The sequence below is a fragment of the Xyrauchen texanus genome, chromosome 18 (assembly GCF_025860055.1).
Source record: "Xyrauchen texanus isolate HMW12.3.18 chromosome 18, RBS_HiC_50CHRs, whole genome shotgun sequence".
In the NCBI taxonomy this organism is placed as follows: domain Eukaryota; kingdom Metazoa; phylum Chordata; class Actinopteri; order Cypriniformes; family Catostomidae; genus Xyrauchen; species Xyrauchen texanus.
The window spans coordinates 14,798,262-14,816,594 of record NC_068293.1 but is presented as its reverse complement, the minus strand read 5'-3'; the positions used below and the strand labels follow the sequence as shown (position 1 = coordinate 14,816,594).

General features: G+C 39.3%; 1 protein-coding gene across 3 annotated transcripts in view; it reads right to left on the bottom strand.

Annotated features, from left to right (window-relative positions):
* Window positions 1-18,333, bottom strand: part of LOC127658566 (neuropilin-2-like) — a 96,281-nt gene that overhangs the window by 17,268 nt on the left and 60,680 nt on the right. The window lies entirely within an intron of this gene.

Genomic DNA, 18,333 nt, shown 5'->3' with positions numbered 1-18,333 from the left:
TCTTTTTTCAGGTGTAGCCGGGTGGTATTTGAACTTATAAGAAAGAAAGCGAGTACTTCCCCTTTTAGAAAAGCGGTCCCTGTTGATGACGTGTTAATAGCGCGATACAGAGAAAGACAGCTAAAGCAGTGCATGAGAGACTAGTTCAGTTGTGTGTCGAGTGATTATCATCCTTGATTTAATCGATGTTCTAGGTGAGTAAAGATAATAATCATCATTTGATCTGGTGTAATAGGCTGTGTTCGTTTTATCCTGTGTGTATAATGTGTATTTTGTGGTTAGAGTTCGAGATGACCGGATATATTTGATCGATGCACGTGACCAGCATTACGAAGTCTTTATAAAAGAGTTCGGTAAGTTGTTGATGTAGTGTGTATGTGCTAAACAAATGTGGATGAGGAGCATTATCATGTGTATGTTATCTTAGATTTTCGTGAAATGGAGCTTGAATGCCCATGATGAAAATGCTGACATGTGGTTTTGTGTTTGTGTAGGGTGCCACTACCGTGTTTGTCTGCTTTCAAAGTGTATTGTTTCACCCCGAAAGTGTGCCCTAACATGTGTAATAATTTGTAATTCAAGAAATTGACACTTTATAAGGCTTTACTGGTATTTCTGTAAAGATATTGTCTTGTTAACTATTCAGTTTGAGTTCCTACACTGAATAGTGTAATCTAGGTTGGGTGATACTAAATTATCACCCGTAATTTGTTTAACCATTCAGTTCAGAGCATTGAAGGTCTTAAAAGGAAATTTAAACAATTGACTGAATTAATAGAAAATAATAAAGCCTTTCTAAAACGTGGTTCAGTGTCAATATATTTACTTTGTTAACTGGCAACAAAATTTGGTACCAGGAGTGGGGTCCTTTTATAAATCGATTTGCCAGTGTCAGTTAAGTGTTAGTGGCACACGGGTGAGCAAACACGGTAGTGGTGAAGAGAAGCATCTTGCATAGGAGGAGCCAGCGATCACCGGACGGAGTGTTCGACGCAGAATAGTGACGGGTCGTGGGAATTGGCCAGGTCGTGACGGAGCAGACGGAGTGGTGACGTGCGTTTCCCTTGGATTTCTGAAGTAGGCACGGACGGTCCCTTTTAGTTACCACGCTCAAAACTTTGACTGTCAACATGTCTGACCATTCAGATGGTGAAGAGGACGACATTCGCCTAAGGTTAAGAGAACTGAGTCAAAAGCACGATGAAGCAATGGCCACACTTGAGTCTTTGAAGGGTGGGCTTAATAAGACTTATGTGTATGTGCCTCGAGAACGTCACATCAGCCCATTCACAGGGGACATTGAAAAAGATGGGAGAACAGTAGATGAGTTTGTAGATGAGGTTGGGCGTGCTTTAAGAGCCAGAAACTTGACACCAAATGATGAGTGTGATTTTGTTATGTCGTTGCTGCGAGGTGCTGCATTAGAAGAGGTTCAACTGCGATGCGATGTAGACACAGATGCAGCCACTGATATGCTTACTTACCTTAGAGAGGCTTTCACTGATAGGCGTAGCAGTGCCCAGCTCCTCCAGGACTTTTATAGTCGTAAGCAGAAAGAGGGGGAGGATGTTCGTGATTTCTCTCATGCACTCGCTCAAGCTCTCAGTCAGATTACTAAGCGTGCACCAGAGGCCGTGGGAGATGAAAAGACGATGTTAAGAGACCAGTTTGTAGAGGGCATCCGAGACCCCGCACTTAGACGGGAACTGCGACGGTATGTAAGAGACAAGCCTGGGTCTTCTATGGTGGAAGTGAGGGAGGAAGCTTATCTATGGGGTTGGGAGGAGCAGTCTGGGAGGGTTCGGACCACTAAAAGTCAAAGTGGTACTTATGGCTCCTACCGTGAAAGTGCACACTGTGCAGAAGTGAAAGCCATGGGCCATAACCCAGTCACTTTATCCAAAGTAATGGATGTAGTCACTGAACAGGGCAGGCAGATCCTTGAGCTTACACAGGCCGTTAATAGTTTGATGACACAGCAACAGGGGGCTGGGGGCCTGCGGCATAACCCACGAACCCAGTTACGATTCACTGAGGATGGTAAGCCCATATGCCTGAAATGTCAACAAGCCGGACATATTGCGAGAAATTGTCCCCAGAAACAAAACTCTAAGAAACCTGCATCCCGTCCCATGGAGTCGGGAAATGTGACGCCCGGGTTGCTGTGAGTCAAGCAATCCGGGGCCAACCTGTAGACTCAAGTCAAGAAGAACTGTTGAAGCGGGCAGTGGGGACATGTCCTCAAGTAGATATTAAGGTTCTGGGCGTAGAAGTATCCTGTCTCCTGGACACAGGCAGCCAAGTGAGTACGATATCTGAAAGTTTCTTTCGACAGCATTTGGGGGGTGATGATGAAGACATGCTTTCGACTGCTGGATGGCTCAAGCTTACTGCCGCAAATGGGCTGGACATCCCGTACTTAGGATATCTCGAGTTAGAGGTAGAGACGATGGGTAGGAAAATGCCAAATTGCGGTTTCTTAGTAGTAAAGGATCCTCCGCTCTCCTCAAAAGTTGTTTCCTGTATTGTGGGGATGAACATCATTAGTCAGTGCCGGCAGATAGTGCAGTCTGAATTCGAGGCTCCATTGGAAGGGGGGCTAGAGACTGATTGGAGGAACGTGTTCCAGCAAGCACAGACCTGTGATGTTCCTAAGAGTCGGGTGGCCCGTTTAGCAGGGAGAAGTATGGTGCATGTGCCAGCGGGCTCTATATCGACAGTAATGGCAAAAGGTTGGTCGGTGAGTGCGAAAGGTGAAAGCGAGTGGCTGTTAGAGCCAGCACATTTAGCGTTGCCAGGAGGTGTGCTGGTTATGCTGACTGTGTTAAGCTCACGCCATTACGAGGGCTCAGTCCAAGTTATTAACCTGTCTGGTGAAGATGTGTGGTTGCACCCTAGGACTCGCATTGGAGTTTTGTCGAAAGTGAATTTAGTGGATAATGACCCAGGACACGAGGTAACATTCCAACGGATTTCTGCAAATGCAGAAGAGATCTCCATGGGGGCTAAATCACCATCAAGACAAGAGCAGTGGTCTAAAGTGATATCCCAGCTGGACATTGGAGGTACGGTGGAGCAGCAAGCTGAGTTGAAAGCATTACTCGCCGAATATGCCGATGTGTTTGCCATAGGGGATGAGGAGCTCGGATTTACAGACAGAGTACAACATGAGATTAACCTGGTGGATGATGTACCGATCAACCTGCCATATCGCAGAGTTCCGCCAAACCAGTACAAAGAGGTCAGGGAACACATAGCGCAGCTATTAAGAAAGGGTGTTATCCAGGAGAGTTCAAGCGCCTATGCATCTCCAGTGGTGATGGTGAGAAAGACCGACGGTAGTATTAGGTTGTGCGTGGACTACCGCAAGCTAAATCTGAAAACCAAACGGGATGCTTTCCCACTGCCACGAGTGGATGAGAGTTTTGATGTGTTAAGAGGTGCCCAGTTTTTCTCAAGCATCGACCTGGCCAGTGGGTATCACCAGGTGGCTGTTGCAGAAAAGGATCGGCCTAAGACAGCCTTTACCACACCATTTGGGTTGTACGAACATCTGAGAATGCCGATGGGGGTGTGCAATGGGCCCGCCACTTTCCAAAGATTAATGCAAACCACCATGAGTGATCTAATTTTTCAGATTATGCTCGTATATTTGGACGACATCTTGGTGTTCTCAAAAACGTTTCCCGAGCATTTGGAGAGGTTGCGGACTGTGTTGTTAAGGCTGCAGGAGACCGGACTTAAAGTCAAAGTAGGGAAATGTCACTTCCTACAGTCTACAGTGACGTTTTTGGGACATCAGATATCCCCTGAGGGTATAGCCACCGACCCTAACAAGATCTCTGCTGTGAAGCAGTGGGCGGTACCTACTACTCTGAAAGCTCTGAGGTCATTCCTCGGTTTCTGCGGGTACTACAGGAGATTTGTCCCTGGCTTCTCAAAAATCGCAGGGCCGCTGCATGATTTAGTCAACCAGTGTCTAAACGAGGGACCTCCGGCAAAAGTTAATCAAAAGGTTATCAATGGTTGGAGTCCTGAGCGTCAGGCATCCTTTGATGTTTTGAAGGAGAAACTAACTAGTGCGCCCGTGCTCGGATTTGCTGATTTCTCTGCCCCATTTATCCTTGAGACTGACGCAAGCAATCAGGGCTTAGGAGCCGTTCTTCTACAGCAGCAAGAGGGAAAGAAAAGAGTGATCTCTTATGCAAGCCGAAGATTGCGGAATGCTGAAAGGAAATTTAAACAATTGACTGAATTAATAGAAAATAATAAAGCCTTTCTAAAACGTGGTTCAGTGTCAATATATTTACTTTGTTAACTGGGAACACAGGCAAAAGTTTTAGGTTAGGGAGGTATGTTTAAAAAAAAATAAACAAACAAATTCTACTTAAAACCGCGTCTGAATACGACACCATTTTACTTGCTTTTGCCGCCCCCCAGCTGGACATTTCACTGAAAACCTGCAGCCAAACATGATATACAGCACGTCAATTTTGAATCGCAAAAATGTTGTCATGTTCACGTAAAGTTCATGAGACTAGGCTAGATTAGAATCCACCAGTTTCTCAAGACAAAATGTATAAGATCAGACATGTTCAAGATAGATTCTCTGAAAACAGAATGTTTAGATATTTTAACTGGAAAACAAGACAAAGATAATGGTTAATGGTTAATTTTAAGTCCACTGTTATTATAACAATATAACAATATAGTCATAACATTTACCATCTTACACATTTTACATCACATTCTTTTCCTTGAAAAGGATTAAAAAGGTCAATATTAATTCATCATTTTCATGAATAGTACATAACACTTCACTGATACCCGAAAATTTCCATACTTTTTGGTAACCATTTCACTAATTTATAATAAGCAAACTATCATTAAACGAGAAGCCACCAACCCTAAAAATATAAGAACTATAACTGTGCCTTGCCCTGCCATTTTGTTTTTGATTTCCATATGGCTAACTTTTTTTCCAAAAATTAAGCAGTATTTAAATTTTTTCTCATTGAACTGAATATTTTGGCCCCAAAATCAACAACTTCAAGGAGAATTCTTCACCCAAAGAGGTGCACCACGTGTCTGTTTGTGGTTATAGCTCCAGGTACAATCCTACCAACTCGGTTTCTTTCAACTGCATGAGAAAACGATCTTACAAACTTTTCAACATCAGTGAAAAATTCCTTTAAATTAATCTGCCTTCCAAAAGTGTCATCAAGAAAACTATTTATTTACTCTAATGTATACAGAGACATATCCTTATGAGAAATTCCCTGAGAAAATCCACTCATTGAGTCCCCTTCATCTGACAAAGCATCATCCATCTTGAAGACCTCATTATTCATGTTGCCAGAGTACAACTCTGACTTGTTCATCTCCTGAGCAAATTCACTCACAATACATTCCACTCAATTAGCATTACTGGTCCATGGCTACATTCTCAAAATGTCTACTGTTATACTGTTCACCTGCAGAAACCTCGCTATTACCACTATTCTCAACTTTTTCATCAGCATTAGTACCAGGTTCAGAACTACATCATTTTCTGACTGAATGTCTGCGGGTAATTCCCCATCAATATCAGATGGCCTTACCTTAGATTGACCAGCCTTCTCTTCTTGAATAATATTTGCTGAGGTCCCTGCCACATCAGTTTCTGACCTTGACTGAATATTATCTCGCTCTGTGTGGGCAACCACACCATTTTTGTCCGATTTTTCCACATTCAAAACAGAGCAAATACCCAATAGTCACATAAACCATGCATGTTCTCCCCTTGTGCTTTACATCTCTCTTACAAAATAAATATCCAACGTACCTTCACGTGACTCTAAAAACACATAGACCTGTCTTCTAAAGGACTTAACATGTTTCAGAGACAGTGTTTACCCCCAATGAGATTGTTCTGAAAGCTCTGGCTATTTTCCCAACGCGCACCAATTCACGTTCCAAAGCTTCGTCAGCAATAAACGGCTTCATGTTTGAAATTATAACTTTAGATGTCAGGGCATAAAGCGGAGTTATTTGAAAAAAAGTTATCATTAACAAAAATCACATTCTTGATCACAAGATGTTGTTCTTTCAAAAAGACAACAACTACCTTATTCATGCAAGAGGCAGAGTAAATATTCTCGTGACCAACCTCCTCTCCAACTGCAACAAGAACATCCTCCACCATAATGCCTTCCTTGGGAACACACCTGAAGCCATTGCATAGGGACGAAAACGGCATCTCCACAGGGACGCCATCCTTACTCACAAAATTTATTTGAGCTTGCAAAACTCTTGAAAACAGCAGACTTACCTAACCATGCAATAAAAGAATAATATATAACCTGAAAAGTAGAAACACTGGTGCACTCTCGTAGCTCAGGTCTCAACTGACCACACTCTCTGTCCCAAAACTCCCAGCATACACGAGAGAGAGAGAGAGAGAGAGAGAGAGAGAGAGAGAGAGAGAGAGAGAGAGAGAGAGAGAGAGAGACAGACAGAGTACTCTCTGTGGGGGACTAAATATTGGGCAGAATAAATGGCTCATCACTGCTGCCATTACATCTCAGACCACTGCTTTTACTGTACCAGTTACCCACAGAGTAAATGTGAAACCGCTCCTGCCACAGCTATTTTCCACGAGTCACAACACTTACATTCCTGGCCTCTTCCAAAGGGGTTACCATCCACTCTTCCCTCTGACAATGTATATATCTCCCTCTAGCTGTCTCTCGCAGAGCATTGAGTTCAACAGAGTTCACTTCTTTAGCAGTCTCTCTTCTCTGTCTCTCTAAATCTTTTGATTTGAGTTTTGAACCAAATGACAAGCCAGACGGCAACAAAACATTTAGTTTTGCTGATTACACCAGCGCTCCAACTTGGTTTCTGCAGTGATAATTTGTTATGACAGAAAATATTAAATCATCCATTCCGACTCCCTTCGCTACTCCATGGGGAATTGAGCGAATGTAGATTTAGAGACAACAAGGCATAAATGAGTAATGATTGTCAGCTTTTAAAGTCATTAATGTCATTACCCTTAACAATTCCCACTTAATTGGCAAATACGTGAGTGGCGTAACACTAATCAGGTAGACACTTCTGAGCAACATAGAGGCCTACTGTAATATTAATATGTTATTAATTTCTTTGAGCGGGTGGGTACATGAAAGGGATGCACCAGCTGGCTGCTTCTGACATTAAACTCTATTAATTTTCTGCCCTTTACAAATGCAATTAACCTCCCAGCAAGTCCTGGGTATCTGGTAAATGTGAGTTCTCTTTCTCACCTAAAACACCTTTCTCTCTTTTCACAACTAGTGATAACAGATGGTTTATCATACATAAGAATTACACACTCCTTTCCCATCTAATGTAGAGGTTTTCTCTTAAAGGTGTGGTGGTCAAGCTGTGCAGGATTTGTCAGATGGCATGAGGGTATCATCACATAAGTTCTCACGCTCTCACCTTCAACAGACAGCTGAATAAACAGGTTGGTAAATAAAAAGCTTATTTACCAGGAAAAAAGGTGGAAAATAACAGAAGTTCCCAAACTCTTGACACAAAAAGATTTTTTAAAAATCCATTAAAAGTCAAGTTCACTTGACCGCCATCTACTTCTAGGGGGAAAGACATCCCCAGTAAATAAAATGCAGGCTGGTGCAATCACTTTCTATAGTAAAGAAAACAGCGATGCCTCTACCAAACAAATGATGGCACTTTTAACTGAAAAGGTGGGACTTCCTTTCCTATAGCTTCCATATTGAATGTTGCAATTTCTCCAGTCCAATTAATTTGTCCTTAAATTCCCAGTATGCACCAAAGCTCTATTGACGCAGCCAATTGATATGGATCTCATTATTCTCTGGGCGTTGCCGACAAAATTTCCTCCACAGCCTGATAACACATTAAGGCCTTGAAGTGTTTCCAAGTCCAAAGAGAAAACAGACATTTACAAGCAGGGCCTAGCTATGGGTCACCATTCCTCGCCTGAAGGATTACCTTCCTTTTAACCTTTGCATTCAGGGTACAGAGTAGAGTCAGCCCTGTTCTACCCTCATGGGCCCTGCTGAGCCCCAGTCTAACTCAGCGATTTCTTAGCAAGACAAATTTTTTTTTCAATAATGTAGAAAGCCTTGGAGTAAATCTGTTCCCCTGGCAGACAGTCAGGCAGTACCTCAGCGCCTGAGTGAGATCAGGCACTGCATTACAAGGTAAAAAATAGGTTGACGTGTGTTCAGGAGATTTTACGGACCAACAAATCGAGAACAGGAATAAGATCAGCAACAGCAAAAGTGATGATCAAAAGCTGATGTGTGAGATGATACAAATTTAAAACATTTGAAAAAAGTGTTTAAATAGGTACACAACTGCACACAACAAAATAGCAAACATGCACATAATAAAATTCACAGGCAACCTAATTAAACATTTCCAACATGAAAGACAAGATTTTCTGGCCTGCAGAATTCAATAACAATAAAGCTGTTTTCCAGCAGAACTGAACTAATTAAAGCTTTTGTCTCTACGTCTTTTGAATACAAAATGTAACAGAAGGTTTATCGTGTTATAACTGAACTAGTAAATTCTCCAAATACAGATGCACAGACACACACGGAGTTAAGATAAGCCTGTTTGCTTGGCCCCTGATAAGGACTTTCCTCCTGAGCTCTGTTAAACCAACAAATTATCTCCAGGTGATGGATATCGAATATGCTCCCCACGCCCAGAAATATTCAGACCCAGATTCATGTTCACATCAAATGTCCTCAGAGAACCCTACTTCAAAACAACAGTGCCGGTTTCCAAAGACAACTGGAGACAAGTGGCAAAAATCATAACAGCTCAGTGGAGAATTAATACTTATCTGTCACAAACATAAGAATGTATTGTCACTGTATGAAGAAGGGTCATCTGAGTTTTTTAGGTTTTCACTGTGCTTAAGTCTCTGTTAAAGCCACTTTTAATCTTGGGTAAGGCAACGTGTCACATTTGTCATTTTGAAAGGGTTTTAGCACTACTTTTAACTCTGGGTTAGTTCTTTAGAAACTAAAAAACAATCATCCAGAGCCTCAATGAGAGAGCCAATCCAGAGCCAGAGCCTTTACTTTCTGCCTCTGAGGGAAAAAAAGAGTTCGGAATGGAATACTACCCATACCATTATTAATTCTGCTATATGTGTCTATACCCAAATTACTGTAAATACAAACCTAGGATAAAGTATGAAGAAGATAACCCAGGATAACAATTATTCAGGGATAGAATACAAATTTTAAATTTCAAGAGTGAAAATCGTATACGAGTAAAATCATACATGTATATATGGCTGGCCATTCATTTTATGTATTCTGGCGTTATAGCTTTGGGAGACCACAAGGGGGTGATATAACATTAACTGTGCTTAATTCTAAAGGACACATCGATGCATTGCAGGAGGCACTCCAAAGTTGTGAATCTAATCACCATACACACAAACATTTTGAAGGATTTTGTACTTCTTCAAGAATGACCAAAGTGACATTGATGAGTTTGATGGTTAGTTTAGGAAACTGGTGTAACTGCACAAACTAAACAATTTGAAAACGCAATGTTTATTATGCATCTCTGTATGTAGGCTTAAATAGGTTTAATTCAAGCTGCCAAACCACAGACACACTTATACTGTAAATCAAAATACATTGTGTAGGCTATATGAAAGATGTATATATATACACATAATATTTCATCAAGTGATGAATACAGTAAATAATTGATGTCCTTTGATAATGGTTTGGGTAGAACTGAATGGAAAACGATGCAAGTTGCACTCCATGGCACTGCAGAATTTCAAGCAGCCTCTGGAGTTGTAGCTGGAGGCCGCTGACAGACACAGAGCAGCTGCAATGGTTGCCTTTATAGAAATAATTGTTTCTAACTTTAGAAAGTGCCATATCATCCGCCAGATGAGTCCGGTGTGCGACCACCTTTAAGTTACCCTGCCACTCACCAGTGACGTGCGGTGATGTCTTAAAGAGGCTAGGCAGTGAGTTATGAAAGCCAGATTACCTGATGTATTGTTTAAGCTAATATAATACGTAATAACAGTGAACGTTACGCACAAGCGCGGCATATCAAGAAATGTACAAATCAGGATGTATATAGTTCTCTCTCTCTCCCTCTCTCTCTCTCGCGCTCATGATCGGATAATTTTTGGGCCCTTTTGCTGTACTAGTCCATCTAAGGCTGGCGTAGACCTCCCTCGTGCAATTAACTCATATTTGGAATTAAAATTGAGCTTGGAAAAATGTCTTAATTCCGTGATTACAGCCGGTGCTGTCATTTTGATTTTGAATTTGGCGTGGATTAGGCATGTACGCTAGCTGTTGTGTAATGACGTTAGCTACGCAAATGTCCAGGAATATCTCGATTTTAATTGGTCCATGTATGATACGTAACGGAGATGATTACGGGCATAACATATTTACATCAAAAGGCACAGCAGATTTGTGCTTTTTGCCGTACATGTTAAAGAATACAGGATCGAAGTGCGCATGCGCAACATGGGTTTTCCGCTTGTCGTCTGCAATGAATGGACCGTAAAAGCACTGCTTATTCTACCATTTGTTTTTAGTTGATTATGCGTAACTGCTACATTTGTCATCATAACGTCTAAACAATTGGAATAACACACATATTGCATATATAAAAATCACAAGAATAAAAAGTAAAAATATAAATACAAGTTTATTTAATAAACATTTTATTTTTGAATTTTGGCAGGGTAGGCAGTGCCTAGTTTGCCTACCCAGACCGCACGTCAGTGCCACTCACACTTTACCAAAGTTGTGTTGAGAAATATGTCTGAAGAGGCGAAGACTATTGTGCAACAAGTAGCCCTATTTATGGCTGACAAATTGCAGATATAGATCGATAATCATAAAAAAAAATTCTGATTATCGATGCATGAAAAAGGCATTGATGCCAAGCCTAAAAATATTCATTTTAAATATAGCTGCAAGCAGCTATGACAGGCCTAAGAACAACTGGTCCATTTCCACCTTTCAGAAAACACTGCAAGGTGGACACATGCATTTGGCATTTGACATTATTTTAAACAAATTTGAAGCAATTTGAGTACATATAAGAGGACTATTTTAAAGGCTGTTGTAAAAGCCACACTTCCTGCTGCCAAGTGGTGGCACTATGACCGTGACCCAAAATTGTCACATCCATGTGTCTTTTGTAAAATAAAAATAAAAAGGGTGAGCTGTCAGCAGTCTAAGTGTTCACGAGCATATATATGAAACACGACACAAAAATGAACTGAAACTCTGCAAATACTTATCACACAAACATGAAACATATGTCTAAAGAAAACTTAAAATGTCTACTTTTAAATAAAACAATTAAAATTTAAAACAAATATTCTCCTGCAATGTAATCTGTATGAAACAAAGTGATGTACAGTTTCACCTGGTTCAGCTAATTATCTCTAACGTGATCACACCCACCAGCAGAGTGCGCCATTCATACGCTAATGTGCTGAGACGATCCAATCAAATGGTAAACGCCCCCGACTGTGCCTTAAAAACAAAGTTAATTCAGTTTTCTGCACATTTGAAAGACAGCACGATACACAAGTGAGAAAACTCCTGGATAGTGACGAAGAGTTACAATTTTCTTCAGAAGAAATGCGGAACTCTGATGAACATTTGTATTTTGAAGAGAGACTTGATCCAGCCGAGGATACAATTTCGGACTAGTAAGTCATTTAGTTTTAATTAGTTGACATGCTATTTTATATAAACATGTACATATTTTACTAGTGGGACTGTTTCCAGACTTGCCAGCCAGGATTCAGAGTATTGAAATTTGAAATATGACTCCTAATAAACAAGTTTTAGTTACATTTATATGCTGTTTTGGCTAAAGCAGGTATTTCAATTGTATGCTGAATGATATAAATATGATATGTAATATGATATAAAAAATTATATGAATGTTTAGATTATATTATAACTAGTGTTTATGCTGCCTCATTATCATCAACAAAGCTTGTGCTTGCAAATATGTGTTCAGGTTAAATTAGTAAAATGCACTTTAAATATGCCCATATTAGAAAATCAGCATATTATAATGATTTCTGAAGGATCATGTGACACTGAAGACTGCAGTAATGATGCTGAAAATTCAGCTTTGATCATAAATTGCATTTTACAATATATTCAAATAGAAAACTGTTCTTTTAAATTGTAAAAAGAGTTCACAATATCACTGTTTTTACTGTATTTTGGATCAAATAAATGCAGCCATGGTGAGAAGAGTCTTCTTTTAAACGGTAGTGTAGGTCTAAAATTAAGTAAAGTCTTTATGTAAAGAAAATGTATAGTCAGATTACTTCTTTTAACATAAAACTTGATTTTGATCATTAAGTCTCCTAACATTCATTCTCTTTCTGTCACATTCCTCATTGATAGGCCCAGGGGAGGGGTCTTTGTCTCCTCAGGTGTGAATTACAATCAATATTCATTATAGTTCTATATAGTTCTAGGTAAGTGTCTTACAAAAGTTCAATTACTATATTGTTTTGTATGAATGAGTGATCAGAATGGTTTTCACATAATTTTGGAGCAAAAACTCTACAAGACCAATTCTCAAAAGGCTTGTGGACAAATGTTTAGTATGTGTTATATGGCCTTATTTCAATGACTTAAAAAGGTTGTTTTAAAAAAAAAACATGCATAAACATTATTTTCTCAAAAATACAAACATGTACACACACGTTGCTCATGTATTATTGTAGCCTAGTTTGTGCTGAATACAGTGTTATTAGACTTTAGCCATTAATGTGTTTTTAAGCAACTAAAAAAAAGCACAACTGTCAAGGCATGTCAAAACTTCTACAGGGCCCAAAACACCCTCAGACACCAGAGGGTTAAGTACCTCAAAAGTACAGAAAACCTTGAAAAGAAGAAGAAAGAAAAATCCTTAGAACAATAGGGCCTCCGCACTTTCAGTGCTTGGGTGTTGATAATCCTTAGAAGAACAATAGGGTCTCCACACTTTCAGTGCTTGGAATTACCAACAGTGTCCAAACTATACAACTTAATTGCTAGTTACTTAACAGATATAATAATAAACACAACCAAAACTGAAGTAAACTTTAAAGTGAAAATGAAAGATAGATCTTTGGATTTTAAGCGATACCGGGATCATTCAATGATCAATTAATTGGAAAATCTATATTTTTACCCAACACTTTATACTGGTAAGTTAGATTTACAGTAGGAGAGCTTTACTGTAAATTACAAAGACAGAAGTACGCACATCACATAATAAAGGGCAGGAAATACGTGCTGCATGGAAAAAGAGGAGGAGAGGAGCAGAGCTCAATCTAAATATTTACACTGGGGGGATATGAAGAATGACATGTGGGCGTATGTGAGTGCAAGCATGAGTTGGGGGCTACACTAAACTGAAACATGTGGACGATAAATTCAAAGAGCCAACTGAACTGCAAGACAAGAGCTGCAGTTTGATAGTTCACATGCACTGCCGTTCAAAAAGTTTGGGGTCACTTGACTGAAGCGTTTCTCGTGATCTTAAAAACCTTTTGATCTGAAGGCGTAAGCTTAAATGTTTGAAATTAGTTTTGTAGACAAAAACATAATAGTGCCAACATATGCATTTATTTCATTACAAAGCTAAGATGTTATTTTAAAAAAAAACAACGTTTTTGAAATGGATGACTTGGACCGAATACTAAAGAAAAGCAGGCAATAAGTGCCCAGCGTAGATGGGAACTACTTTATTACTGTTTTAAAAGTATTCCAGTGTGATACCTCAAGAAGTTGGTTGAGAAAATGTCAAGAATACGTTTCGGCAAATTCTAAGCAAAGAGTGGATATTTTGAAGATGCTAAAATATAACATTTTTTTAATATATTTTTGAGCTTTTTAGACACAACATAATTACCATAATTCAATTTCTGTTATTCTATAGTTTTGATGACTTCACTATTATTCTAAAATGTGAAGAAAAAATTATAATAAAGAATGAGTAAGTGACCCCAAATTTTTAAACGTCAGTGTACATTCATTCAGATACTGCTGAATTGGAGAAATAGAGAACCAGCCACTCCAGTTTTGGCTAGAGGTAAGAACATAGAGCCAGACAGCAGAGAAAATTGATTACATTCTGCTTGTCAAAGATGAAAAGAAGAGGAAACAATTTTCCATATTTAAATATATCTCCAGCTGCCCAAGCGAGGAATGAAGGGAAGCATGTTGTGTCCAAAACCACATCCACTGTTCTCTTGATGGACAGACAGAGGCTCCACCCACACACGTGAGAGTGATTAGTGTGCATTTATTCTAAATCCAGACTCCCCCACTCTCTCTCTTTGGTGCGTGGCATTCTTGTTCACCCATATAGGGTGTGTTTACAATGTCTTTAAACATTAGGCACATGTGTGGCATATGGGTTGTGGCAGATCTGAGACTCCAGCTCTAAGCGAATGTAGCCGCTATTCTAACCACATGCGACTTTGAGCACAAGGTGAACTCCCTTCAAGTCAAGCCAGTTCTTTCGAATGCCCCTGGGCAGCTACGTTCTATGTAGGTATGAGGCAAGTATGAACTCCAATCTACTTGCATGGTGAAAGACTTTAATAAACAAAAACATTTGCCAAGATTACACTCAAATAGCACATTTTTCGAATCAGTAATATCAGACAACAATGGCATAATAAATCTAGTTGGTCCAGCTAATGCCCATGCATGTTCAAGAGTAAACAAAAAGACAGCCTCTTTAAAAAGCTAAGATGCACTTTTTTTATATTAAAGGTAAGATTTCCATTCTTACAGCTGCTAAATCGAGTATTAGGTTTCTCTCATTCATTTTGTTATGGGTCGTCTTTCTCTTCTTCCTTATACTGTCTCTGGTGAAAATGTGTGACCCTCTGTTGCTAAATCTCAGTACCTCCACTCACACATACAGGCTGAGAGGAGAAAGAAGTCTTTGAGTGCCCAGGATTACTTACAAGCTGTGTAGAAGGTGTCTCCTTCCAGCTCCAGTAATTTTTAGACACTTAGCACCCAGTAGAGGTCACTGTTCTCACTCTTGCATCCTCTCTTTCTCTCACTCTCTCTCTTCTCCCAGAGGCAGGGACATCGGGCCTGACATGAAGCTGAGTCCACTAATAAATAATAAACAGGTGTCTGAAATATCTAAAGTCCCAATGTGTGTTTTCCTGTTCATGCCAGGTCTGTCTGCCACGCCTCTGTTTATTTATTCATCAATTAATTATTTCTCATTTCATGGACCTCACCCCAGATTTCTTTCCTCTAGGAGGCTGAAGGGATTTTGGGACAAAAACTGAGTTTAGAAACAGCTCAGGAATCCCGCCACATGACCTTGGAATTTTTGTTTAAGTTTGTGCGTCAGTTTGAGCGTTGATGCGATTACATAAATTAAACCCCAACAGGGTGATCATAGTCTTGCACAGACAGACCTTTGACTAAGTCTGGACCAAAATGCATATTAACCAAGAACTACCCGCTTAGACAGGAAGAGATGGCCTGGCTGACATAAAAAGCAATTAAACACAGTTCAATATATTTTAATTTTTTTCTGTGCCGTTTATTGTATGGTGGGCTTGACTAATACCACAATAGTGTGGAAAAACTTTGCATAAAAAAAAAAAAAAAAAAAAAAAATCAAATAATGGCATGGCAGCCTCTAAACGAATATAATTTTATTAAAATTAAAATTGTATAAAATATAATTGTATTATGTGACAAGTATTGCAGGGTAATATGAGAGACATGAAACTAGCTTAGCTGTGTAAGAAATTGGTTGTCTAGGCCAGTGCTTCCCAAGCTGGGGGTCGCCAGAGCTTCACGGTTACTGCAAAGCTCTCTCTATTGTGTGGGTTATGAGAAGAAAAAAGTGGAATGTGTGAAATAGTTATTTTGTATTTATTTTTGTAATAAAGCACAAATAGAGCTATTTAGAGTATTTTAATCATATTTTATTGTTTATGAGATACTTGAAAAGACAAGACACCCAGTATGTCTAACGTAGGCTGTTTTTTAAGGTGTGCATCTCGCGATAGTGGTAAGGATGGAGGGCTTTTTTTTAGAGATGCGCTAAACTTCTTGTTCTAATTGTACAGTAATGAGCAACGATCAAAACAACAGGTTATAGCCAACACCAAATTAGTGACTATGGCAAAGCACCAGGGAGAAGAGAAAACATGGTAAAAAGAAAACAAGGATTTATTTGGATTGATGTATTTATTATTTATTTATTCATTATTATTTGTGGATTTATTATTATTTAATTATCATAATTATCTTAATTATCGTAAACCCAGGGAGTTTTTCCTTTGGAAAATTGTCCTTACAAAACAGACCCCAGAACTTCAGCGATCATTTGACGAGAGCTCAAATTAAAATATACATTCAAAGGTTTTGTAGTAATACAAAAAATGTTTCCTCACTGGAGAGGGGGGTCATTCAGGATTTTGAATGTTAAAATAAGGGTCCTTTGGAAAAAAGGTTGGGAACCAATGGTCTAGACAATGGTTAATTATACAGTTTAGCGATCATTATACAAAATTATCTGAAAACAGAATTCAGTGCTTGAGCAATCAGAATTAAGTATTCTAGAGAGCCATGTAATAAATTATAATAATTGTGTCTTTATATAAAAGTATGTGTGTTTGGTCAGTAGGTTACTATAAACGCTATGGCAGATGTGTGATTGGTGTAAACATCTCTGTGCAGTGGAGTGAGACTGATGTAGCCCTGTGAATATTTAATCTCTCTCCCCCCAGGCCCCTGCGTCACTCACCCTTGCACCACAGTTGCAAACAACCACAATTTACAAAAGTACTGTCATGGAAGTGTGCTTTAGAGTGCTGAATTAGGGCAATCTTATTTAAACATTAATTCTGTATGTTTTTTGTTGTCAAATGGCTCCTTCGAGGAATGGTGCTGTTAGTGATCACCGTGGAAGTGAATAACAGATGTTAAGGAAACTAATTTGTGATGGCGAGTATACAGAAAGAAGAAAGAAAGAAACAAACAAACCTGATTTTCACTATCGAAGAAGCCGAACACCGTTCTTCTAATTTCATCCCAGTCAAAAATAACATTCAAACCGAGTTCATGTATTTCTCACTGGTAAAAAAATTATTTTGCGCACCTTCTAGTGTAGGAACACCAAAATGTTTGAGTGATAAAGGTTAGATAAATACAGTAGCATGCAATGAAATAACCATATCTTTTGCGGTAAAAATGTTTTTATCTACACATGGACAACATTCCTAATGCAAATAGATTTTTTCACCAGCCCAGCACGCTAGGTGATGTAGCTAAGTGATGGCAATGCTGTACCTGCAATGATTTACAATTCCTGACACAGTACCGGCAGCTATTCTTGCATACTGGCAGCTCTTATAAATTGCAGGTACTCTGTCCTGCTTCCAGAAGGAAAGTATATCAAATTAATATATATATTTCTTGGTATTTGGTATGTTCTCCTTCTGCTTTAATAACAGCATACAGTTGAGCTGGCATGTATGTTTGTGCAAAACCAGATGATCCAGGTTAACCCAGCATGATTTCAGAATGCTTCAAATAGCATCTTGTGTGCTTTAATAAGCTTGCATAATCTTAAATAATGTCATTCTACTTTTTAATGCTTCTTTGTTTAACATTTGCCAAAATCCTAAAACATTCTGCTTATTTCCATCGATAAATAATATTTTGAATTCCATATTTGCAATAGGGTCTCAGACTTTTCGACTGCACTGTATAGTATGTATACAAAATACATATGAGTGTGTGATTATAAAAGTATGTTTGCGCAAGGTTTATGTGAGTCTGTGTTTCTCAGGGTCTGTGTGTGATTAGATTTAGTAGGGAGATTAGGCACTGGGGCTGTTCAGCAGTGAGTGGGGTAGATTGAGCCCCCTGTGTCTTGAACATCTGGTGCACAGTTGTGCACTTAAAGAGCCTTACCACACAATCATTGCACAAACATAAACTTGTGCATGCACAAATACAATCACCCGTCAGTCCGTTTTTCTTCACTCATTAACACATTCTCTTTGATCATTCCATAATTTCTTTCATCCTGTTTGATTGTCTTGATTTCCTATGTCTCTGCCTCTCTCTCAGTCCTTCAATCTCCTTCATTTATGGCCCACAGGCAACGTGAACCTTTGCCAGTATCACACCAAGCACCGCAGATGACACATGAAGCTTTCATCCCAGAACACATTTTCCACCTGCAAAGTGCCACCAACAAACTCTGTGCAAACACCAGCTCTCCATCTTGGTTTGTATCACA